This window comes from Onychomys torridus, chromosome 8 (assembly GCF_903995425.1).
Source record: "Onychomys torridus chromosome 8, mOncTor1.1, whole genome shotgun sequence".
Classification (NCBI taxonomy): Eukaryota; Metazoa; Chordata; class Mammalia; order Rodentia; family Cricetidae; genus Onychomys; species Onychomys torridus.
In genome coordinates, this window is record NC_050450.1 from 14,134,405 (window position 1) to 14,161,134 (window position 26,730).

Here is a 26,730-nt window from a genome sequence, read left to right on the forward strand (position 1 = left end):
GAATACTGAAGGAACTAAGAATCCTCTCACACCTAAAATGATCGACCTTTCCAGTGCCATCCTGAAAGAGGCATAGACTTTATTCTCATTTTTGAAAAGTTGAGGAAAATATTTTCTACTCATCCCTGAATTTCCCATCAGGACATTGTCCAGACATAATCATCAGAGATGGATGATAGATGCATCCCATGTTAGAGGTTTCTCTTAGTTGGGGTTTCTGTCGCTGTGATAAAAAAAAAACCATGAGCAAAAGCAGCCTGGGGAAGGAAAGGGTTTAATTTTCTTACAATCTCCAGGTTACAGTATGATCAAGGAAGGTCATAACAATAAGTCAAGGTAGGAACTGAAGCAGGAGCCATGGAGGAACACTACTTATTGGCTTGTTCCTCATAGCTTGCTAAAACTGGTTTCTTATACAACTTAGAATCATCCAGTAAGGGCTGACACCATCCACAGCAGTAAACTGAGCCCTCTCAGATCAATCATTAATCAAGAAAATACCCAACAGGCTTGCCCATAGGTCATGTTGGTGGAGGCATTTTCTCAATTGATACTCCCTTTTCCCAAATGACTCTAGCTTGTGTCAAGTTAACAAAAAACTAAGCGGGACAAGTTTGTAGAGAGAATGTGTACACTTAAAGGTACAGGTATCTTCAAACAAATGTGACGTATCATCCTCATGCATGCTTGGCTTTAGTTGCTACAAAGTTGCTTGTTCCATTTTATTTGATAATAAAAGCAGCTGGTCTCCTGCAGTGTGTGTGTGTGTGTGTGTGTGTGTGTGTGTGTGTGTGTGTGTGTGCAAATGTGCACATGCATGCACATATACATGTGTGTTCATGTGTGTGTGAAAAAGCTGGAGGCCACACTTAGATGTCATTAGATGCATTCTACCTGGTTTTTTGAGGCAAAATCTCTCACCAGGTTCCGGAACTCAACATGTAGGTTAGGCTGGCTGGCCAGTGAACTTCGGAGATCTGCCTACTTGCCCTTCCTCAGCACTGAGATTACAAATATGTACTACTACACAGGGCTTCCTTACTGGGTCCTGGCCATCAAACGCAGGTGCTCATGTTGGTGTGTTGTGCCCCTTATGGACTAAGCCACTTCCTCAGACTTCTGCTTGATAATTCCTGTGAATTTTAGTAATCATTATTAAATAAATAAATCATTGTAATGACTCCTTAGAATACTTAATTATAACAGTAACATAGCTCCCAAGCCAGCTTCTAAGTCCTGACTGGTAGCCTGGGCACTTCATTTTGCCCTTCAGTAGGGTTCACTCCATGAATCCTAATGGGAAACAGCATTACTATTTACTTCCCTTTGATGGTCTTCTTCCCTTTGTAGCTTCAGGGGGCTACAGCTTTGTTAGGTGGGTCACAGGGTGAGTTCTGTCACATGACTTAAAGGAAGCTGTGTGTTCTACACCATGCTCTTCAAAGATGGTGGAGTCTCCTTCGCATGAACCCCTGAGCCAGTCATTTGGAACACAACCTCTGATGGCCCACCATAAAAGCTTTGTCCTATGAAGCAACTGAGACCTAGGAATCACGTGTTACTGCAACCTCCCTTACCATGGCTAGTCAAACCTTCAGATTGAAGTCCCCAAAGAATGTGTTGCACATCTTCAAAACATACTCTTAGAAAATTACGCCATCTTCTCTCATGTTGATAGGGTGAAAGACTTGTTAGGAGAGCATTAATAGTACCTAAAGCAATGGCAGACACTGTTACGGCATAGAATAGACTGTAGAATTTATAGTGAGTTTTATATTAAAACATGAAAAGAAGCAGCCTTCTGGTAAACCTCTTGATCACAGTGGGATGTGGGCCTAAATGTTTCAAGGTTAATTTATTCCTGGACTAATGACCTTCTCTATAATAACCTTGAACTTAAGAAGGGCCACTTGGGATGGAGAAAATGGCTACTTGAAGGTTCTTCTAGTAATGCCAACTTCTCTTCAACTTAGCCTAGCCAGGATTCTTCTTTTCACAACACTGGTCAATTAAGATGTAGGATGAGGTATTATTTTCCAGGCGATTCACTTTAGAAAAGGAAATAGTGTGGCCTGAATGCTTCAAATACTTCAAATTTTCATTCCCTTTCTCCCTCTCTTTTCTTTTCTCCCTGTCCCTCCTTCCCCTTCTCTCTTTCCTGAGTGGTGTGTGTGTGTGTGTGTGTGTGTGTGTGTGTGTGTGTGTGTGTGTGAATATGCTCACTGTGTGGATATGGGTAGAGAAGGCATAGGATAGAAATGCCAAGGACAAACTGAGAACTCAAACTAAAAGCAGTCTTTTGCTTTTATTTGGGTTCTATTTAGAAAAAAAGGACCCCATTACTTCAGCTTGTCTTTAATAGGTATGGATTGAATACCAGTGAAAGAATATTAAAGCATAAGGCAGAAAGAAGGAGAGATGCAAGCAAATCCATTTGTCTTGTTTTACTTCATTGGGAAAAAATAGACTGAAATATCCACTCACCACATTTTCTCCTACATTGGAGGGCAACTAAGGATGCTCCCCTCAAAGCTCCCTGTGCCCCCACTGCACTAGCCATACCAGGTGCCTGGCAGAAACAACCCAAGGGAGGAAAACTCTATCTGGGCACACAGTTTCAGAGGGTTCTGTCAGTAAAGGTGGACAGAGCACCATGGTGTGGAGTCTCTACACTGAACACAACCTGTTCATCTCATGGCAACTAGAGGAACAGGAGAGAGAAGTGAGCAAAGTCCATGTGAGGACACTCCTCCAGGACCTATGTCCTCCTGCTAAGCTCCATCTCCTAAGTCTACACAGTCTCCTAAAACAGCCCACCCTCTGGTGCACCAAGTGTACCCAGGACCTGTGGGGTATTTATATTAAATTGGGAAATCACCCAGACTCTAGGCAGGTACACAGGCAGATCTGGGACTCTTTCCTTTTCTACCATGACATCCACATCATCATTTTCTCCCCCAACTCTGGACAGCTGAACATCCACTGTATGCTTCTCCCATCCTGCCTGCTTTCATCTTGACAGGGGTGCAGCTGGAAGATGGAGGGATTCTAGAGACATTTTACCAGCTGCGGTTCTTCTCTTCCAAGGGTCAGCCTGCTCCCTTTCAGCTTCTGTATGCTTACAGTTGCCCTTAACTACCAAGTGAGAGAAAGCAAATTAGTGCAAAACAAACCACTTCAACATGGCCAGAAGAATGGAACTGTTAGGGACAGAGGAGATGGCTTAGTGAGGAAAAGCACTTGCTCCACAAGTCTGACTGAGTTTGAATCCCCAGCACCCACATTGAAAAGGTGGGTGTGGCTGCATGTGCACTTGTGACCCCAGCACTATGTGGGGCAGAGAGAGAAGGATCACTGGGGCTTGCTGTATGCCAGTCTAGCTCCAGGATCAGGGAGGCAGCATGGCTCAAGGGAACACGGCGAAGAGTGACGGAGCCAGATTGATACTCATGTCTTCTGTCCTCCTTGTGCACCTGGGTACACATATCCCCTTATACAAGGGCACCTATAACACACACACACACACACACACACACACACACACACACACAGGTGCGCGTGTGCACACACGCATATAAACAGATAGACACACATAGAGAAAAATGCACACAGATACCCACTGGGTGCCTTGCCTCATTACTGTCTTCCATATTCCCTTAACCATGCCATGGGCCCAGTGTAGAAGGTTATGGAGCCACTGAGACTAGACGTTTAAATTGTTTGGAATAGAATGACCATGTTGCTCCAGGAAGGCAGACAGTAAAGACTGAGAGAAAAGGTAATACAACTTGAACAGAGACTGCAAGTTATAGGACTGAATAAATTTTGAAATTCTGCTTTGTTGGTATTTTCCAACATGTGCTTTTAAAAGGCAGTCGCTAGTGAGAAAACTAGATGTTCTTGTCAGGTAGGGGTGAGTGAATCTTGTGTTTCTTCAATTCCTCTGTGAGTCAAAAGCATTCATTCATTTCCATAAGCTCTCTGGACATTGGTGGACTTTTCAGAGAATGATTAGGCCATTTAAAGTCAGCATCTGGAGGTCAGAACACTGCTTTCATGACTCACCTAACCAAATGGTCATTGACTGATCACTTAACTTCCCTGATTCTCATTTTCCCTATCTGTATCTCAAAGGCAAATATATTTATTTGAGGTGGAAAAAAACAATGTAATGAGAAAAGGGTGGTTTGAAATAGTAGCACACGTAATTGCTTACTCTCTTGCCCCAATAAATAGCTTCAGAAATTTAAAATGCATACCTCCTTATTCCTAGCCTGATCTTTCTACCAAGGACATGGAGGAGGCCTTTGGGACTCTGTGGAGATATTGGCTGAGCCATTCTGGTTTAGAAGCATTTAGTTAACGACCTAATTATGGATAACTGGCTAAGGATTTTTTAAAGATACCTAGTTGTTTACTGAAGAAAGTTACTTTGAAGTGTAGCTTAACTGCACACGTTATTCTGTTATTCTCACTATTTTCCTTTGCATAATTTCTTATCCTTTCAGAATCATAGAAAAAGCAATTTTCCCTCTGCTATTTTTGGGGTGAATGTAGAGTTCTTTGCAAAAAGCAATATTCTGTCTTCCCCGGACTCCCACCAGCAGCCAAGTGCCTGTAATTTAGTTCAGTGAGTTCTCTTTTATTCACACACATCGATTATTCCTTTAAAAACAAAATAATTTCCACTCACAGCCTTTCATCTGTTGATCTCAGCACTTCAGAAACTAATTAATCTCCACAATATGCCAGGATCAGCATTCCCCTTTTGTTTTCAGATGAGCAAACAAATGCTGGGAAATTAAGCAGATCACTCAAGGTCAAGCAGCAAGGCTGCTACTGAGCCTGACTTGAACTCAAAATCCCTATCACTAAGTTCAAGGCTTCCCTTGTGTGTTGGTTGGTAACAGGGGCAAGAATTTATAGGTGTCCCAAACAGCCTCCCTGAAGAACTAGCCCAAGGCTCCAATGGAAACATCACAACTTACCTAATCACATCTTTTCCTATTTCCTGACACAGGATGATAAGAATTGAGTATGAAATGTGTCTTGAAGAAGCACATGTGTTGAACACTTGTTCTCAGAGAAGAGGCACACGTGTTAAACACTTGTTCTTGGCTGGCCATGCTGTTTACAGCTAACTTGCTCATATCATAGGGCCCTACCTTTCTCAATGTCCTTTAATCAGTGACATACGCCTACTGAGAGAAATATTAGGAAGTGGCGCCTGCCTGGGGGAAGTGAGTCATTGAGAGCATGCTTCACAAGGATGTTTCCTGCCCCTCACTCCTTCTTGGCTGCCATGAAATGAACAACTCTGCTCCGCCATACCCTCTCATCCTCTCCACCACGATGTTCTACATCACTCCATACCCACCTGTGGGACCAAGTGACCAAGGACTAAAGCCTCTGAAACTCTAAGCCAATAGAATATTTCCTCCTTGAATTACAGGTGTCTCATCACAATAACTTAATGACAACAGAGAGAATGTAATTCTTAAATTGCCTGGATGCTGGTTCCCTGGTACGGTTTCTAAAATGAGTCCATATAACTACCCAGATATCTGGTTAGAAGGATTAACTGATCACACTTGAACTATCTGGTGTAACATCATGGGATAACTAACTGACACTATTCTCTCACCCAGACCCAAAGCCCAAATTTTCCAAGATAGTGAGCTGATATCAGGCATGCTGATAAGCAGCCAGGGTACTGTGGATGGAAACTCAGGCAGGGAGCACTGAATCCTGAAGGTTCAGACACCTCAAGAATGGGAGACAGTCAAGAGGTCCTTGGGGTTTGGGCAGGTCTTTTGCAGCTTGGACACATCAAACTTAAGTGTAGTACTCATCACATACGTTGCAAAACCCCCCTTCCAAACAGACCTGGCAGACAGGAACAGCAAACACAGCAGGGGTTTCCAGAATGATCTAAAGAACAGGCACCCTTCTCTCTATTCCCAGTATCCACCATCTCCACCAAGGAACGTCTGAGGAGCAGACAGGAGAATGACAACATCTCTCATCTGTCAGCCATCTTCATGGTTGAGATCAAGGTGCTTAAAGCACAAGGGATTGGATGTGTGTAGAGTCATTTAATGGTGCGGGTGGTGGAGGAGATGGCTTAGGAGATAAAGCTCCCATTGTGCAAATATGAGAACCAGAATTTGATCCCCAGTAGCCATGTAAAAGGTCATTTGTGCTGATGCACTTCTGTAATCCTAACCTTCAGGTGTGGGGCAGAGAGGCACATACTGAGCCAATCAGTAGATCAGTAAGCTCTAGGTTCCAGTTACTCAAAAAACAAGATGAAAAAGCAATTTCAGAAGATACCCAAGTGTCAGGCTTCCATGTGTGCAGGAATATGTATATCCAACATACATACACACACACACACACACACACCAGGCAGCTAGGAAACTGCAACATCTCCTTGTCTACAGAGAGAGGTAAAAATCCTATTGATGACACTAATTGAAGAGGAACCTACATTTAGCTATAAAACATACATCATCCAACCAAATCTGAAAGAAAAGTACAATGTGGGGTTTGGAGGCATTCACCTGGCCTGGGTATCCCTGCTCAGTTAGGTCAGTTGGGTCATGGGTTCATTGCCCACCATCCTTCAAAGACAAAACAGGAACTTAGGAACAGCTCACCTGATTTAGGGATAATCTTGCAGCAGCAATTATGGAATACTTTTCAGCCCATTGTTCTTCTGTATGAGAGGGTGGGCAAAATGGTTCATCCTTTGTCGGGTAATTCATCTGACACATAAAATAAATATGTCCCATGACATGGAACTTTAATTGTGCATATATTTACTAACTGTAAACAATTAATTTATTATTCAATTTTCTTGTCAGTTTGAGAGATGTTTTTAAATTCTGCAGAGGAAGGCGGGAGTTTCACACACCATCTCAAGCTCAAGATTCCCATCTGCAGCACCCTCTTAGGATTTATGGACCATCATCTACCCTGAGTCCATTTCCACATTGGCTATTAGTCCTGGATGGGTGAAGTGGGGTGATCCTCAGTGCTGTGAATGGAGCAAAAATGTATTATCAAATTCCTGTGGGACCATAGATTTTATTATTTTAGAGAATATACAATAAGAAAACATTGGACTTGGGTTTATATTTCCTTCCTTTATACAGATAAAAATTACAGCCATTTTTACTGAAGTAAAGATAGGTGGCCTAGGACATACTGCATTTAGATGTCTCTGTATTACTACATGGGTAGGCCAGGCCTCCCATCCCAGACACTTGGGAGGCTGAGGCATGAGAGGACTACAAGTACATGGCCACCCTGGACTGAAGAGTAAGTTCAAGGAAGCCTAAGCTACTTGGTGAGACCATTTTTCTAAATATAAATATCCACTGAGAGCTAAGGCTGAAGCTCAGGGTTCGGGCACCAGCTTAGTAAGCTCAAGGCCCTATGTTCAACAACTCATACTGCAAAAATTCTAGCTATTATTACTATCAGTGAACTATAGAATTTGATGTAGTTAAGATGTTTTTGGACCAGAAAGCAGTTAACCACATGTACCATGCGAATATTTTTCTGACTGCACATGCATCTTTGGAATAAGACAAAGTAAGATTCAGGGTCTTCAAGAGAAAATCCTTGTTAAGCACCACCCTACACACACACACACACACACACACACACACACACACACACACACACACACACACATCAAGTGAAAGAGGAAGACACTGCATTGCTCCAAATACTTGAAAAGCAATATTTTCAAAGCCAACCAGGTCACTTACTGTAGCTTCCTATCTAGGACCCAAGGCAGAGTCATCCTGAGCAGGAATTTCCTCAACAGCTGTGCTCAATGCTGAAGGAGTATTCCCTTCTCAGAGAGTATCTTCTTCTCAGCAGACCAGGATCCAAACTCAATCTCCATGTGAATAAGCCCTAGGCAGCCCTCAAAAGTTTTCACAGACCCTGAGAAGCCTTCCCTGATGTTTCCTCAGTTATTTCCTCTCCTCCTGTAGCTGCCAATCATTGCCTGCTGCAATGATTACAACATATGGTAATGAGTGATATATATATATATATATATATATATATATATATATAAAATTTTTTTTTCTTTTCTCTCCTCACAGTGGAAACTCTTCCAGAGTGAGGGACATCCCACTTGTTAGTGTAAAATCTAAGAAGTACCCCATTTTCTTTTTCCCTTTTATCTGGTCCATAGGTCAACTCTGATAGCCTCACTCAAAATCCTTCTGTCCACTGGACCTGGTCCTGGAAGCTGTGGTCTTCCGTGGACGGCAGTAACACATCCTCTCTCATATGCTTTTGCTTTGCCTTCCTGCGAACCATTAGTACACAGGATACAGGGTGAGCTTTGAAAAATGTGAACCAAGAGCTGGGGAGATAGTGCAGTGGGTAAAGTGTTTGTTGTGCAAGCATGAAAATCTAAGTTCGGATCCCCAGGATCCACATAAGAAAAAGCCACAGAGCTGGGGTGGAGACAGGTGGATCCTGAAGGCTCATTGGCCAGTCAGACAAGCTCAAATGGTGAGGTCTGGGTTAAATGACAGACCATTCCTCAAATAATGAAGAGAATAACTCAGGAAGACACTGAATATTGACCTCTAATCTCCACATGCACACATAATGGTTGAATTCACCCAATCGCACATGCACACATGTACATACACACATGTAAATAGTAAAAATACACTTTCATGCAGCACACACATGCATGTGACATACACACATGCATACTACACACACACACACATTTATCGTACACATAAACTATAATATAAATCAAATCATTATATTCTCTTCCTTAGAACATTCACTAGCTTCCAGGGGCTCTAGAATGAAACCAAACATCTTGCTGGTTTACAGCCAATTCTAGTGTGGCTCTCAACCCATAGATGTTTTGCAGTGTTTGCAGGAGATAATGGGTAATGTCTAAAATATTTCTGTTGTCAGAACTGTGTGAGGATGTGCTGGCATCTAGGTACTGGGATGAAGGATACTGCTAAAATCCTACAGTTTACAGTATAGCCAGTCCCAAATGGTAACCCAGCCCCACATCCTTGTCGTACTGCTACACACTACTCATACACACATACACACACTCCAGGTTAATCCACACCATTATCTGTATCCTACACATACACACACACACACACTCCCACAAAACAACAACAACAAAAACAAACAAACAAACAAATTAAACAGCCACCAGGGCTCCTTCTTAGCTCCTGGCCTACTTCCAGCCTATTTCTGCCCTGGGTCCTTTATACCACTGGGCCTTCTGCTTGACTCTTCCCCCGATGTTTTCATACGACATTGTCACTGCTCTGGATATACAGGTCTCAGCTTAAAGAGAATCCCAACTCAATGCATCTTTAGCTCTGAGGCATAAAGACCTGTCCAGTTACTTACTGTCAGGTCAGCTAATTTTAATTCATAGTTGTGACGGTTGATTGTGACTGTCAACTGACCTGCACTCATAGACGGCTAGGATATTTGGAAAATACACTCCTGGGTGTTTCTGTGAGGTTATTTTCAGGGACAACTGGATCATGAAGGCTCTGACCATCCAAATGAGTCAAGCCCTACCCTGGGTAGCTTTCCACTATGATGGCATTATGGGAACAGGGTGAAAGGTAGGAGGCAGGGCCTGGTGGTAGGAAGAGTTCCATCTTGTCCTGGTTCTGTTCTGAGTTCTGTTTTGTCTTCCTGTCCATCATTATGTAAGCGGCCTCTAACACATGATCCAGCCATCATGATGCTCTGCCTCACAGTGCACCTAGAAACACGATGCTGCATGACCATAGACTGAACCCTCTGAGTCTGGAAGCCAAACATAGATCCTTCATTGTCTTACATTATTATACAGGTGATCTTGTCACAACATTGGAAACATAAGTTTATTTAAGTGAAATCATAATTTAGCTTGTAATCCTCTGACACTCATTGTTATATACTCATTTGCATATTTCTGCCTTCTCTAACTTATAAGGCCCATCAGAAAAGAGGCCTTTTCTTCACCACTGCTTTCTTCCAGACTCTAGCCCAGTGCCTAGGCTCACTTAAACTATTCAGTGTATTGTAAAATGTATCCATACAGTCACAGAAATATAAGTCTAACTCTAGCAGGATTCAGAAGCTAAGGAGCTGTGGATAAGCTGAGTTGGTGGAGAGCTTGCCTAACACCCAGGAAATCCTGAGTTCCATCCCCACCACCACATAAAACAGCTGCAGTTGTTCATGTCTGTCTTTCTGTCACCTGGAGGGTGGAGGCAAAAGGTCAGAATTTCAAGATCATCCTCAGTTACACAGTGAGTTTGAGTTTGAGGCCAGCCTGGGCTACACTAGACCCCGCCTTTAAAAAAATAAGTGAAATTTAGGGTTAATTATTATTTTTAAATTGGGCAGGGGGCTGCTTTTGACTTCCCACCCCTAAGCCAGAAAATAATTACAACAGCATCTCTAAGAGCTGAAAGGAAAGACAGGGCTTATGGATATGTAAATACATCCATGCATAAATAGCAACGCTAATGTATGCACGCAAACCTCCTAATTAATGGATTAGCATCCACTTAGAAAACAACAGCACACAGGGAGTACTCCAGGGACCCAGGCCCCAGCCCTCCTCACTCAGTCACTTCATGGTCAGGAGAAGATGGGGTCTGGACCTCTAGCAATCCAGCTCCTGGTGCTTCACTTGGCCTTCCAAATGGACTGCTGGATGAGACTTCACTCCTCATAAGCAGCCGGAAAAATGTAGTCCCATGGTCCCTGAGCTGGCAAAGCAGCATCAATTTTCATCCCAAGCCTTAGTAGCCTGCAGCCTGATTTCTCCTGGGTACATCCCAGTGTCTGCAGTCCCTGAGCCCTTCCTACCCACACTCATCTGCTCATTTCATTTCCCCTGAGATACACATGAACGGAATTTGTGAACAGGAAGGTAGTCACTGACCAGCACTGAGAGAACCCTGCCTCTTGCATGCTTTGACCGTAACATTTCAGAAGCCTGCTCACACTCTCCTCTCCCTTCTGATGTATTCAGAGGACCCCAAGATGAACATATCCCAGTTCTCAGAAGGGCAATGGCTCAAGGATACCCTCATTTTAGAGTTAGGAGTGAGTAACAGTGCCGAATCCACTGTTTCAAAAGCTGGGTAGCAGTTCTCATGATAGCAGGCTTCAAAAGAAATATCCCTCAGCACTATGGAGATGCAGACAATGAGGACTAATGACTCACACATATTCGGAACAAGGCAGGGCAGAAGCACCAGGGTCAAGCTGACTGACATGATAACACAGGTACCATCTCCACCAGTAACATTTGCACCGGACATATTTTCTTAGTCTTTCTTTTAGAGAAAAACCAAAATGGGCTAAAGAAAAGAGGAAAGCAACCATCCCTCTAGATCTTGGTTGTAGCATATTCTAAGGGCCTCCCACATGGTTGAAAAGCACCAATGAGGGGCTGGGTACATGTGTGTACATCAGTACCCTCATTTGGCCATCAGAAGAAAACTTGCTGGAGTCAATTCTCTCCTACTCTGTGGGTCCCTGGGATTGACAGTCATGACCAGGCTTGGTAGAGTGTCCCTTTGCAGTGGAGACATCTCACTGGCTCTCTTTATCAAGATAGAGTCTCACTAAGTTCCTAAGGTTGGCCTTGAGACTGACCTCAGAGCACTTACACTGAAGTCCCATGAATGGGAAGAGGTCAGAAGTCCTTACTGCAAGAGCACTGGGTATCAACACAAAAGTCAAAGGATGGACATCGGGCTGCAGAGCTGGCAGCTGCTTGCTGCATACCCTAATGACAAACATATCCAAACTGTAAAGAACAGAATTCCAGTGCAGTGAGGTTAAGAATACAATAATCAGGCAGCCAGGAGCAGCTGAGCTATGCTGGTGATTTTCTTTGTTTCACATAACCTTGAGCTAGTGGCTGTTTTGTGAGCCTGTGAGTAAATTTATCAGCCAAATATCTGGAATTTAAGTTGATGCCAATGGCTTTATTTTTTTCACGTCTCTTTTGAAAGACTTCTTTGTTATGTTTTGTTTTCCCCTAACCAACTTGTTTCTAAATCTAGGGTGGACCTTCTCTAACTGGGAAAGCATGTGCCTGCCAACCCAAGTCATGTAAATACCATTCTTGCCCCATTCTCTTCAGGTCCCTCCACCCTTGTGGAAATAGCTGCTGGGATTTATGTTCAATATCATCTCCTTGAAGAAGCTTTAAGGACATTTCTCCTTTACCATCTACCCACCTCAAGTGTGTGTGTGTGTGTGTGTGTGTGTGTGTGTGTGTGTGTGTGTGCAGAAAGAAATTACTGAACACAGACAAAAGAAACACTCAAAGTGCTTCTGGTCTTTCTCTTTGTGATTTCTCAGTTGTTCCACAGACATCCTACAATGTAAGAGTGATTTATTCTCAGCTACTGGCTGCATTTCTGCCCTGCACACTAGGATAACACTCCACAGGTGTAGGAACCACATTGGGAATGTCCTCATCATTGGCCCTAGGAGATGCTTAGAAACTTAGCATTGATTGGTTAAGGACACAAAATCCCTCCCAACAGTGCACAAGAAGTGGATGAGAAGGGAGAGTAGAGAATGATCTTTGTGGCTAAGGAGTGACCCACAGCAGACTACGGGCAGTTAGCTGTTTTGGTATAAATTTGTCTAGCCAAAGGCTTAACCTACATTAAGCTGCTATGAATCTGACCTCTGATCATGAGAGGAAGAGGGCAAGGTGAAGCTCAGAGATGCATTGTGGGCTGAGGAGATAGCTCAGTGGGTGAAGTACTTTGCATGCAAAAGAGAGGGGACTAATGTGTTGCTCAGTTAGTATTGCTGGGGGGTGGTTCTGTACAAAGATCCCATAGGTTTCTTTTCCCAGACTCTTACTTCAGCCATGTGCTGGTGTCTGACATTTCATCATATGCTCAGCTCGGTGCCCAGCTCCTGCAGCTGAATTGTGACAAATGAGTCATTGTGTTAAGGTCCTTCATAAGCACTGCCTTGTGAAGTTCTCTGGCACTGTTAAGAAATAGCATATGGTATGATCATCCCATTTGAAAGATGAAGCTATGGCCAAAAGAAAAAAAAAAAGGTCAAGGAATGTCATTGTCTGTGACTACAAGACGTGAACCCAGACCTGGATCTTTATCACTGTCATGTCCTGGATGCTGCTTCCAAAACTAAGTAGTTATTGTTAATGGTGTGAGGAGGTAGGGCTTTTCAGAGACCTGTCCCCTGAGTGGATGAAGGCTGCTGTTTCTGAAATGAGTACATTATAGTCAGAGTGGGTTTGTTGTAAGCTCAGCCCCTCCAGTTTCTCTCTTTTTAACACATGTCTTTTCTGCACATGCTGATGCAGCAGAAACACATACCCCCATCAGACACTGGCACTATGCTTTTCCAGCCTATAGAATTATGAATATAAATCACCTTCCTTACAGACTGCCCAGTCTATTATCTGGCAAGACTGAGTGAGCACTAACAGAGTCAAGGAAGGATTCTATTCAGATTCAGTCTGATGAGCCAGTAAATCTATTGAGGTTATCAACAACAGCAAAATGACTCAAAGACAACTACAGGACTGTGGAATTATCTAGTAAGCTCCATTAATGGTGAGCCCTACCCACAGCATGGGCAACCCATAAAAAGCTGTACTAAAGAAGAGTCCTCTAGCAGTTTATAGGAAGCTTTGCTACTCAGAGTCTTGACTTCAGTCAACCCTTCACTTCCTATTTAACCTTGGGGAAGGGAGGATACTCATGAGGATATCACTAAGGATCCTGAGCTTCTGGAGTCCCTCCTTCCATGAGAGAATGTCAACATTCTGGGTCTTTCAAGAGTCTCTTGCAGAAGAACATAGCTATTCTGATTCAAGATGATCATAGCTGGGTCCAACTTGCAGCAAATAGCTATATACCCTTAGCAACAGAAAAGAGACCAAGACTGCTTATGCTGTCTACTAAATGAAACACCAATTCTAATCTCTGCTATACAGATGCAAAATCCCAGGACTCAGCCAGCTCTGGGAGCTTGATCTGGTCCGCCTTCTGGTACCATGAAGAGATTATCACCAACTATACTACTGTACAGTAAATGGGAGATTGGAATATCCTTTTATGGAGACCACACTTTTAAAGAAGGAGAAACTGCAGACAGCACACACAGGAATGAGTTGCTGCTGAGATAGAGTGGAGACATCTTCAGGGACAACTATAATCAACACAGAAATGGTATAGTCTCAGGTATGAATTTATTATAAGACAGGGCTGGGATGAACAGAAAAGAGAAAGATGCAAAGATGCCCTTTGGCTAGGAAATACTATCCAAGTCAGTATGATGATGTATAACTACAATTCTATCACCACTCAGGAGGCAGAGACAGGGGGATCTGGAGTCTGTGGCCAGCCTGGGATACATAGAAAAACTTTCTATCAAAATCAATAAATAAAAGAAAGGGGATGAGGGCTTGTTAAATACCGCATAATGCTGTGTGATAATGGCCTGCACTTGATCATGGAAAACTGCAAAGCCTGCTACTTTGGTCTTCAATCAAAATGCCACATCTAAACATGCTGAGAGGAGGCACTTATAAGGTGTCCACACATTCACAAAGCAGCCTGGAGGAAGAAAGTCTTCATTTGTTCCTTCAAAAGGAGAAGTGTGTGGCTTCATAATTAGATGAGGAAGATGGCTTCTGAAGCCCCTGACCCTGGCGTTCTGCGGTGAGGTGGGGACATCATCATGTCAGCTCCATCAGTGTCTGTCATTAAAAACACTGTGTGACTTATGTTAGACATAAAGGAAACATGCTTAAGCCTTCAGGGACAGAACTTTATATAGGGAGAAAAATGGGAATGACATTGCTTAGTACCTGGCCAACCTCAGCTGAATGAAAACTCATAAGTGGGGGAGGGGAAGAAGCAATGTAATTTTCCTGCAATATTTGTGTATTATTTTTATCTTCCTCCACAAATAAGATGATGATTGGATTCAAATCACATTTCAAACAGGATTCATTGCTGAAATGTCAAAATATGAGGTAGCATTCAACCCTGGCAGAACCTTGAAATCTGTTCCATAAAAGGCAATTTCAGCATAAAGTATGGTTAACCTTGAATAGTCAGATTAATGACCCAGCACCTTCCAAACCAGGCACTGGTGAATAAACAAAATTTTACAAACAAATTGAGCAACAACTCAGAAGAAAGGCAAAACCAATCAGGGGAGATGAATGGCAGAGTAAGAGGACCATTTGTGGCAGATAGAGAATGATGGGCATGTGAAGACATACGAGAGAGAGAGAGAGAGAGAGAGAGAGAGAGAGAGAGAGAGAGAGAGAGAGAGAGAGAGAGAGAGAGAGAGAGAGAGAGAGAGAGAGAGACAGAGACAGAGACAGAGACACAGAGACACAGAGACACAGAGAGACACAGAGAGACACAGAGAGACACAGAGAGAGACAGAGAGAGAGAGCGTTTCTTTTAAAATTTCCACATTGAAGTGTATTAGTTTATTTTTGTCCATGTGAAATCAACTCATTCAAGAATTTCAGTTGAAGAATTGTCTCCATCATACTGGTGGGGTCATTTTCTTGATCCATAATTGATGGGTGAGGGTCTAGTTCATTGTGGGTGTACTATCCCTGGGCTAGTGGCTCTGGGTTGTATAAGAAAGCAGGATGAGCAGGCCATGGAGAGCAAGCCAGGAAGCAACACTCCTCCATGGTCTCTGCTCAGTTCCTGCCTCCAGCTTCCTGCCTTGACCCCTGACTTCCCTCAGTGATGGGCTGAGATGGGAAAGTGTAAGTCAGGTCAACCCTTTCTCCCCTCATGTTGGTTTTGGTCAGTGTTTTATTGCAGCAACAAGAAGCAAGCTGGCTTCAGAAGGAAAAGCCCTTGCCACCACACCTGCCAATCTGGATTCCAACCACATAGTAGAAGGAGAGAAGCAACTTCTGCAAGTTGTCCATGACCTCCACACACGTCCCTAGGCATGTATCACTTCCCCCACACATAATAAATGACTAATTAAAATGTTATATTCTTTTAAATTCTCATATTGTGAAAAATCCATTATACTTTTAAAAAGTTTACACAGAACTTACCTCCTTTGTTAATAACTGATTGCCAATTGGTTTAAAATTTAGATGGTGATAAGGGAGGGGATAACTCAGTGAATGGAATGCTGGTCTCACAATCATGAGGACCTGTGTTCAGAGCCTTAGTACCCACATACAAAGCTGGGCACAGTGGTGTGTGTCTATAACTTCATGGCTGGGAAGGCCAAGACAGAAAGAACCCTGGAGGTTGTCTGGTCACCCAGCCTAGGTGAATCCTATAGGTTCAATGAGAAACTTCGTCTCAAAAAATAAGGTAGAGGGAGAGCAATTAAGGAAGACATGCAACCTTGACCTCTGGCCTCCTTACACAAGTACACATGTGTACACACACACACACACACACACACACACACACACACACACTGAGTAGTTGGTTACCATGTATATTACCTATTGCTTATTTTGTTACCATTTCACCAAGTTGTTCTTACCCCAAACAGATAAAAACTGAGATTCAAAACTAAAGCCCTCACTGTTCAGGAGGGCACAGGTCATAAAAATTACAGTTACAGCTCTGTGTCTCCCACACCAAGTGGCATTACAGATGGTGGCTTCAGCAGTTGCATTGTCCTAAGGATTCCTAATGAATGCTTTACTTTGTAAATAAGACCACAATATGATTTTTGAGCAACACCAAACAAAATTACAGGCTTAGTGGTTAGAGCTGAAGAGATCCTTGCTTAGTGTCCTAGTGAGATCTGAGCTTGCTTTACCAAGTAGGGATGCATTAAGGGAAGGCTTGACTATGTTCATGGTTACCAGGTGATTGGAAGGGTCTGCACTTGGCTGTGCTAGAGTGAGTCTTTTGCCCCGCCCCTTGACATTCCTGTAAAAGCCCTTTAGAAGAGACAGAAGGGGCTGGTGGGTTTTGACACAGGCCCTCCCAAAGCTATCCTGTGTTTCTGTCTGTCTCTTCTCCACACTCTCTTTCTACTTAATGTTTCTTATCCCTCTCTCCTCAAGAGTACCGTGGAAAAAAAAGAGAAAAAGTGGGAGCTGGCCTCTCACAGTGTCCTGAATCACAGAGAAGTTCAAGTTGTTTTCACTGTGATACAAAGTTCCTAGACTTGTCTGTGAGTCTCAGAAAGTTCCAGGTTCATGGATGAGAAATCTTAAAAGTAACAGATCCCAGACTCACTGGAACATTAACCAGGATGAGGGAGGTAAGGACCTATGTCTTTCTGTTGTGAGAACATGGAAGAATCCTACAGCAGGTTTCAGGGCAGGTTCCAAGACCTCTGGCAACCTCTTGAACTTAGGGTTGTGTTTTCTGCTCCCTCTTGGCCTGACCAGACCACAGCTCAGTAGCTTCCTAGGATGTGGATTTTGCTGTTTGTTCTGCTCTCCAGTCCCAGGGGCTGGGGGTTGAGGGTGTAGCAATGATGAGCACACTTGTGAGAGACAAGCATTTCACTTGCTTTCGGAAAGCAAAACTTGTACCCTCCATGAGGCTGGTACGGTCGCAGCCCAGAGGGCTGGAGCAACTGACTCAAGGTCACCTCATTCTTGTGAAAAAAGATCTACTGAGACGGAGTCCACTGTTTATTTTACAGTTCTTCAGCACCTCTCCTTTCTGCTCTGTGGGTGAGCAAAACCAGCCTTCCCAAATCTGTCCCTCCTCTCCTTCCTCCTCTCCCTCCCTCTCCTCTGTTCTAGCTTTTACCTTCTTCCTGGCCTCTGTTACTCCCTTCTTCTCTTTCCTTCCTTGACACTGGGGATTAAACTCTGTGCTTCACTGATGCTGGGCAATCACGCTGCCATTCAGCTGTATCCTAAAGTATCCTAGGCTATCCTTGAGCTTACCATCTTCCTACCATAGTCTCTTGAGTAGTTGGGATGACTCCTGTGCCACCAGGTCTGGGTCTTCCCATTTTCCTTCAAGAACCACAAAGGAGCATTGGCTGTGGTTTCCCAGCCTCAGCTCTGAGCTATGCTGAGGAGCGGAAGCTGTAAACTTTGTCCTCTGGATCTGTTCCAGGGTCCTCTTTTGTATGGCCCAATAGAGAGGAACAGCTCTTGCAACTTTGAGTGATTTCAGGGAAAAATAAAACACCACAAAGAAAGTGATGTTCTAGGATGCATGAAACTCGCAGCAACTTTAAATTTCAGCACTCATAAAGTTTGATTGGAATGCAGCCGTGTCCATGTGCTTACATGTGACAATCAGCTGTTTTCAGGCTCCAAAGATGAGGCCAAGGAGGAAGAGATCCTTGTGGCCCACCAGCCTGGATTCTTGCCTCTTATGGGAAAAAAATCACTACTGCCCTGCTCTAGGAGGTAGCAAGGGACAAGTCCCATGGCCTTTGTATTCTTGTATTGGTGACAAAGCTGTAGAAATACATATTAAACCTGTGCCTGGGAACCAGCTAAAGCAAGACGTAACCTGGTAAGTGCTTGGTGGTGTGATGGACTCAAACTTGCTGGAACCAGCAAGCATAAAGGGAAGGCCCAGTTCTAGCAGCCGCAGCAGGTGCAGCAGTAAAGACTACAGAACACAACAGTCCAATGCCAGGCTGGACAGTAGCATCCCACATCCCAAAGGCATAGCAGTTGCAGCCCAATCTGACCCATAAGCAAACAGCTGCAGAGTCAGTCTTGATGACTCAGAATGCATTTGACATACATTACCCAGAGCCAGGACACTGGGACAGGTAGCCCACCCTATACTACCTTCTGTAGGCCCTCCTGGTTTAAATTCCAATATTTTCCCTATGCAACCTACAGAAATACAAGACCTGTTGACCTCACCATACCTGTCACTATCATAAAGGGTCCTTTTGTCCTTAGTTCTCAATCAAGTTTTCAGTATCCCATCTCCTTTCCTCCAATCACTTCTGTCACCCCACAAACCAACCTAGCAAGACTCTGTCTCTGAATTTCCATCTGTTATAATTCTATAGTCACCACAGCATACTATAGTTTCTAGCAGGTTTATAGGGATATTCACTATGACTGGCCATTACAGAAATATACATGAAGACAAGAGAGCTTTGGTTTCCTCATCACATGTCCTACAGTAAAGAGGTTACTAACATCCTCTGCAGACAGTAGTAAGAAAGAAAGTGAGTTCTTTGGAAGGTTCTCGGGACAGTGGAGTGCTGTGTAGCACTTTCCAGTAAAGCTCAGTAAGACTCAAGCAGTTTAAAAGACTCAAGAAATTCTGGAGAGATATTTCTTAATATTAATGATGTAAACAACTTAGCAGCCTCAGGAAGTCCCTGAAACTGAATAGAAGAACTAGACTGCTCCCTTCACAAATTTCTATAACTACTAATGACTTCTGAGGAGCCAGAGACCAGCTGGTCTGCCTATAAGACAGACAAGGCATACAGTCTAGAAGACATTCAGCCTACTTGAGCTGTCTGGAAGAGACACACATTGTTCTGTCAGTTTACCTGTAAGTTGTGCAGTGAGGTCCCAGTTTCCAGTTTTTATAAGCCACCACTCACACTGACTTTCCACACTGTAGCTGTCTTTGAGTCATTTCTACTCCTGTAAGTAACCCTCTCACCCATACTCTGTGTAGTGAACAAAAACAACAAACCAAACAAAGTACAAAATTAATTGGCTCGGCCAGCTAGACTTTGTTGATTTCTTAACTTTGGTCTTTTGCGGTTTCCTGTCTTAGGCAAGTGCGTATTTGTTCTTTTCTCCCCAGGAAAAGTATCACATATTAGGGTAGTAGACTAGGAAGGTCTGTACCCCATGGCTTGGCAACACTCATAAGATCAAGTGCATCTCTTCCTTTGGCCTCTTGTGGGATCCATTTTAGGAAGTAAGTGTCCCCAAAGAGATTTGTTCAAGGTTGCCCAGTCCAGCATTGCTTATCAAATGGAAGAGAGGAAAAAGAAGAAACCAACAGTCTAAGCTTCCCCTTCTTCCACCTGGATTCCATCTGGTAGTCCATAGTGACTGCCATCAGTTCTCCCCAGTAACTTCAGCCCACCACTCCTGCTGGGCTTCATTTCTAGACTGTCAGTGGCTCATTTCCATTCTGGGAGGCCCTGACCTTCTAAGTACCAATGATGAAGATTTCACACTATTTATTAAAGAAAATTATACATCCACTCAATGCAAGTGAACAGTTTCTGGGAGTCTGTAGATCTTCCCATACTTTCCATGATACCTCAATCCCAATCTGCTTCTTTGTGCAAAACAAAATAGCTCCAATTGGATTATTAACCCTTTGGTTTCTAGGGTATGAAACACAGAAATCTCCTATGGAAATTCTGAATGCTGGGTTGGACAAACTGCTCAGGCATCACAGTGTTTGCCTTGTAAGTGTGAGAACCTGATTTGATCCCCAGAATCCAAATGAAAAGGCCAGGCATAGTGGTATGCATTTGTAATCCCAGCCCTGGGAAAGTGGAGGCAGGTGGATCCTTGTGGTTAGTTAATCATGATAGCTTACTTGATAAGTTCTAGTCTAAGGACAGACTCTATCCAACACAAAGGAAAATACCACCCAAGAAAAATACCAAAAGACTTTCTCTACCTTCAACATGCACTCATGTATATGTGTATGTACATCCCTACACAAACCTGCACCTGTACATACACTAATATGCACACACACACACACACACACACAAACACACACACACACACACATGGGGGAGAGAGAGAGAAAGAGAGAGAGAGAGAGAGAGAGAGACTTCTCCCATTCTCCCATTTTCCATATGACTATTTAAAGTAGTGTTGACTGGCCTCCCACTTTTTTCAGATGCCTCTTGCCTTAGGAGAGACAGCAAATGTCAAAGCAGTGGATGTGCTGTAAATCCCTGCCACAGCCCACAGACTTCTCAAGGATCAAGCTTTCTCTTATCTTAGTCCTTCTGTTATGGAGGAAGGTGTCTGCTTTCACATCTGCTTCCCCTCAGCTATGCTGAGTTGCCAGGTAAACCACAGTAGTACTATCCACTGCTGCAGGATATTTCCACCCCTGGACCTATGCAGATGTCCCCTTCTTTTAACCCCTACCCATCAGCCAGCCCACTCAGTATCTGTCCCTTAATTCACATCAAGCCTCATTGGATTGCTCCTATTTCCTTCCCCTATGAGATCCTCAAGCCCATCATTTCTGTCCTCTTTCCACCACATAGTGACAATATCATCAGTGCTTTGCTGTGATGCCACCTGCGATGGATGACCTATGGTTTCCTCCCCTAATGAACACTTGATATGAATGATCCTCCTGTTCTACATTTTCCTCCTTTTAAATCCACAATACATCAGTTGCCTGATCTTCATCCCTGTCTGCTCACACTCAAGACTTTGAATGGTTCCTTCACTGTCCTTCCTCATATTCTTGATTTTTCCTAACCTTTCTTCTAGGTAGGATGACAACAGACTTTATTGTATAAATGGAGACACACAACAGAGAAAGGAGAGAGACTGGGAAGATGGTTCCTTCAGCAAACTGCCTGTGGTGCAGAGGTTAGGAGTTGAGTTCCATCCCCAGAAAAGCAAGGCACAAGTACAATCCCAGTCCTGGGGAGGCAGGGCCCTTGGAGCTCATTAGCAAGACAGTCTAGCCTAATCGGAGACCTCCAAGTCCCTGCAGGCTGCTTCTGAGGAGAGACAACCAAGGTTGACCTCTGACCTCTACATACATGTACACATGCCTACTTTTACCTGGAAACATATGTGTGCGCACAGACTCACAAAGAAATCAAGCTGAAGCAATGCAATAAACAGGTATATCCTGGTTTCTTGGGCCATATGGTATGGTGGTCACTACTGTTTATCAATTCCACAGAATCTACAAACCTATGATCATGTCCATGTAAGAGTCTCTGAAACAGATTTTCTGAGGTGGGAAGACCCACTGTGAATGTGGAAGGTGCCATCATCCATTGTTCTCTGCTTCCTGAATATGGAAACAAATGGCCATCCCATCTCATGCTCTTGTCATCATGATGGATTGCATCTTCTCGAACCCCAAGCCAAAATCAACCTTTCCTCACTTAAGCTGCTTTGGTCAGGTATTTATTTTGTCAGCAGCAAGAGAAGTGATTAATATATATGACTGCTTTATCTTCCCATTTTGCATTTTCTCAAGGAAGTACCTTCCATTCCTAAGGGTTCAAGCACCATCATCTTCCTGATGAAAAGGTGTGAACTTCAGTTGTATTTATAACAGGTCCCAAATTCATCATCCCAATAGGAGCCAGAACCCTTCTCTTGGAATTTATATTTATATCAGGTCATTGTTATCCATTTAAAAGCACAATAGAAACCTGGTAATCACCCTCCATTTTTTTCATTTATGACATACAATCACCAGTTCTCCTCCTTTCCCACACACAAGGCTCCCTCTCATCTCCTTCTATTTCCCTCTCCATTGTTCCTTTGCTTCCCTATGGAAAATCTTTTCTCCAAAAGACCAGACTACAGAAAGAACCTTGATCTATCACCTCCATCCATATTTATTCTCTTACCCTATGCCAAATCCATTCTACACATCTACGAAAGAGCAATCTTTCTGGAATCATCCAAGAGATGCTTTATAAATGCAATCATTACAAACTGTAAGAGGTGACAACATGACACAGCCTACAGTCATCTGTGAAGCAAACCTTGATTGAGGAATTACCCAGATCAGATTGGCCTATGAGCATGCCTGTGGTAGGGTTGTCTTGATTAGTAAATTATGCAGAAGGGTCCAGTCCTCTATGGGCAGCACTAATCCTAGGCAGGTAGTCATGGGCTGAATAAGAAAGTCTTCCCATCATATGATGAGGGAGCAAACCAGAGAGTAAGGAAGCAACAAACTTTTCTCCATGGTTTTGCTTTAGTTCTTGCCTTGACTTTCTTCAGTGATGGACTGTGACCTGGAAGTGTAAGCCAAATAAACCCTTTTCTCACCTAAGCTGGTTTGGTCATGAAGCTTATCACAGCAACAGAAAGGACAAAGTCAAGGAGAGGGATGGGAAGGCAACAGAGAGACACATAAGAATAAAGTGAAATGATACATGTCCAAAAATGTTCCGTATTTCAAAAAATTATTCCCTGTGGAAATAGAAGCGATGTCTACCTACTTCATATGTTCCCCATGACAAGCCAAAAAGTATGAGTCCACTCAAGTCTACCCAGGAGAACCAGTGAGTTTATTGGACTGACTTAAAGAGCATGGGAAAGGAGTTACTAGCAGGGCTACTGTGCAGCTGCACTGGAAAGTCTACAGCTAGTGTGGATGATAATGTCCAAGCAGAGCTGCAAATGGGGCCTCTTCCATTGGCCTCCCTCAGGCTATATACTCTGAGCTCACCTGAGACAATTGGTGCAGTAGGACTAACAGTTGTGTCTGGCATCTCAGGTGAGGGTCCAATAACTTCCCTCACCCCTCCTTGTACGAGATGATGTCAATAGTCAAGAGGACTGATGAGATGGGACTCTTGCAATCTGGCATGACTGATCTAAAGAAGATGGCCACTCCTTGGCTCCAAGGACCATGCTCTAGAAAATACAATGACATTCATTTCCTTGTGTGCTAACAAAAACTTATGCAAATTGAGATTCCTAGAGTTTTGAGAAAGCTCTGGGAGCAATTCTAGGTTGTCTCTGTATATGGGCTACTGCTGGGGTAGACCTTCTTTCTGCAGCTCACAGTGAAATGGTGCATGCCTAGACAGTGCTGTGGCATCCCTCTACAGCCCCAGCAGATTCAGGGTCCTCCACTCACCACCTCCCCCAAAACAAATAAGCTGAGATAACAGCCCAGAGGATAGTACAGTGGATGCTGAGCCCTGGGTGAGGTGAAGCCACACACGTAAAGCTGGTTGACCTCCCTCTGGGGGTGTCTTGTGGGACCATTATGAAAGAGGGATTTGGGAACCAGAGCTTAGGCCTGTAGTCAATTCAATTAGAAATAGGAGCCTGTGTATGCAGTCCCGTCTGGCTAAATCCCCACTTGGAAGAGGACTGTGTGCACTGTGACTTTCTCAACATAATAAGTAAGATGGACAGAGACACAGATGATGGGGAGAAGCTCCTCTTTATGGCCTCTGTAGGAGCTGCTTAGCTGTGGGACTAGGCAAAGGTTAGAGACTCCAGGGAGTTGAATTGAAGGCTTGAGGTAACAGTGCTGTGGTGTCTGGGTAGCCATCTGCCTAGAGGGCCCAGATGTGCAGAAGCCTGGCCTCCAGCAGAAGTGAAAAGGGAAGATGGAGGGGGTGTGCTGGCAGCTGCTCACTGGGCTCTGGCAGGGGGTGATCAAAGTCTCCAGGAGCTAGGACATCTATACTAAATAGTAGGTAAGGTTTAACCCTTCTTGATGAAGAGCCAGCATCTTTGCTGGGTGATGGGTAAGAACATTGTCAGTCTAATGGAGAAGGGAAGAGACAGATACAAACACACAAAAACAAAACAGGAGGCAGGGGATGGATCTGCAGTTCAGAGCACTCACTGTTCTTACAGAGGATCCAGGTTCAGTTCAGTTCAGAATACCTCATCACCCTCTTCATTTCTCAAAGAACCACGAAGTACCAAAATGAGAAGCAAAACACAGGCCATGTCTATGAACAGGAGGCATCTTGATGCAGTGCTGGGCAAAGTCTGTCCGTGTACATACCCCCAAGCAGGGAGGCCAAAGCCTGTGTACACTGAGAATTCACACCAGCATGCTTCATTCTATTATACGTGGCCTGGCACTCCATCACCATCTCTATATAAAATTACATTCCTGATTAAAATTTTAGTGCCAAACATTTTATATGATTACAGACAGAAAGTCAAAATTTGCATTTAAATAGACATATTAAAAACACTCCTCGGAGGGAAGGGCGGCAACGCTGTAGTGAGCTTGTGGCATCTACCGAGGGAGACAAGGCTCTCCCTGCAGTTAGTTTCATTTCTGTCAACACACTGACCCTCCTTGTACCTGGCTGAAGCACATAAGACAGATAGAACTCTGAGATCCCACAGTTCTGTCATTCAGTTCTCCATCTATTCATTCATTCACTGTTCATTCACCCAGTCTTCCCTGCCTGCCTTATCAGGTTAGTGTCCTCTGGGTTCCCTACAGTCTTTAGAGATGTAATCAAATTGAAATGAGGTCACATTGTATTTAGGGTGGGCCCCATCCAATGACAGCTGTTCTTAGAAGAAATGACATCATATGCTATGAAGGTAGAGTGCTTGCCTGGCATGCATGAAGACCAGGGTTCTATATTCACAAACCTGGTACGGTAGTATACACCTGTAATCCAGAACTAGGAATGTGGAGGGGATGTGGTTAGAAACTCAAGGTCATCTCTGACTATAGTAAATTTGAGGGCAGCCTAAGAAGTGTGAGTAGTCTCAAAAGAGGTCGAAACAACGGGAGCTGAGGAAATGGCTCCTTACTGCCTGGCTCGTTGTCAGTAATATCAGTCTCTAAAGGCAATAATAGATGATTCCCTGGAGCAAGTAGGCTAGCAGGACTAACTATACTAGTTAGTTCTGGCTATGATTGGCAGAACTTGCCTAGGTGAGTAAAATGGAACAGCAATCAATTGAGATAGATTCCCAGCATCAGTGTTGGGCTTTCTCATGTATGTTCACATACACACACATATGCATACATACCAGTGCCTGTATATATGTGAACACATATGTACATAAACTCGTCAGACATATACACATGAAAAATAAAGTTAAGCTGTTCTGGTTGGTTTTTATCCACTTGTCACAACCTTGAGTCATGTGGGAACAGGGAACTTCAATTTAGGAATCATCCAGATCATGGTCGTGTTTAAAGGAGATTGTTTGGACTGAAGACAAATGCAAGAGGGCTCAGCCCACTGAGGGCAGTACCAGTCCTAAGCCGGTGGGTGTGAGCTGAATCAGAAAGCTGACTGAGGATGAGCCAGAGAGTGAGCCAATAAGCAGCATCCTTTTTGTGAGCTTTGCTTCAGTTCCTGCTTGAGCCCCTTCCCTGACTTCCCTCAATGATGGGTTGTGATCTGACAGGCCAAGCCCAATGAGCCCTTCTGTCCTCTAAGATGCTTCTTGTCCTGGTGTTTGCCACAGCAATAGGAATCAACCTGGAGGCCCTGAAGATACACTAGTGAAGAAGGCGGAGAATGCTCATTGAAAGAGACAAAGGGGTGATGGATGCATAAGTCCAGGGATGCCAAAGATCACCCTTATCTCTAGAAGTCAGCAGAGGTTTAGGATTCTTCCCTCAGTTTTTGGGAGCATACCCAACCTTGAGGTCACCATGATTTTGATTTTAGATGTGGAAACTATGATTTTGAGAAAGAAGACTGTGGTAATCATTAAGGTTCTGATACTGGATCCTACTGGCTCCAAAGGAAGAGAGAACCTGAGACACAGAGACACATGCAGAGGGCAGCTGATGCTGATAGATGCCACAAAGGAAGTATTTCCACACAGAGAAACGCCCTGGGGACAGAGGCAGAGATGGGACAGACTCAGCCATGGCATAAGGAATGTTAAGAACTGTCAGGAGGGCCATCAGCATCAGAGGCTGGACCCTCCCCCAAGACTCCTCACATGGAAACAGCCCTGTGTGTGACACACGGCTTTGGTCTGAGGAAATAAATGAAGGTTTCTCCAGCCATGCAACTTGTGTTAATTTCTCA

At 43.8% G+C, this 26,730-nt stretch overlaps 1 protein-coding gene across 7 annotated transcripts in view; it reads right to left on the reverse strand.

Annotated features, from left to right (window-relative positions):
* Rbfox1 (RNA binding fox-1 homolog 1) overlaps positions 1–26,730 on the reverse strand; it is a 1,681,994-nt gene that overhangs the window by 1,160,365 nt on the left and 494,899 nt on the right. The gene's annotated exons all lie outside the window — the stretch shown is intronic.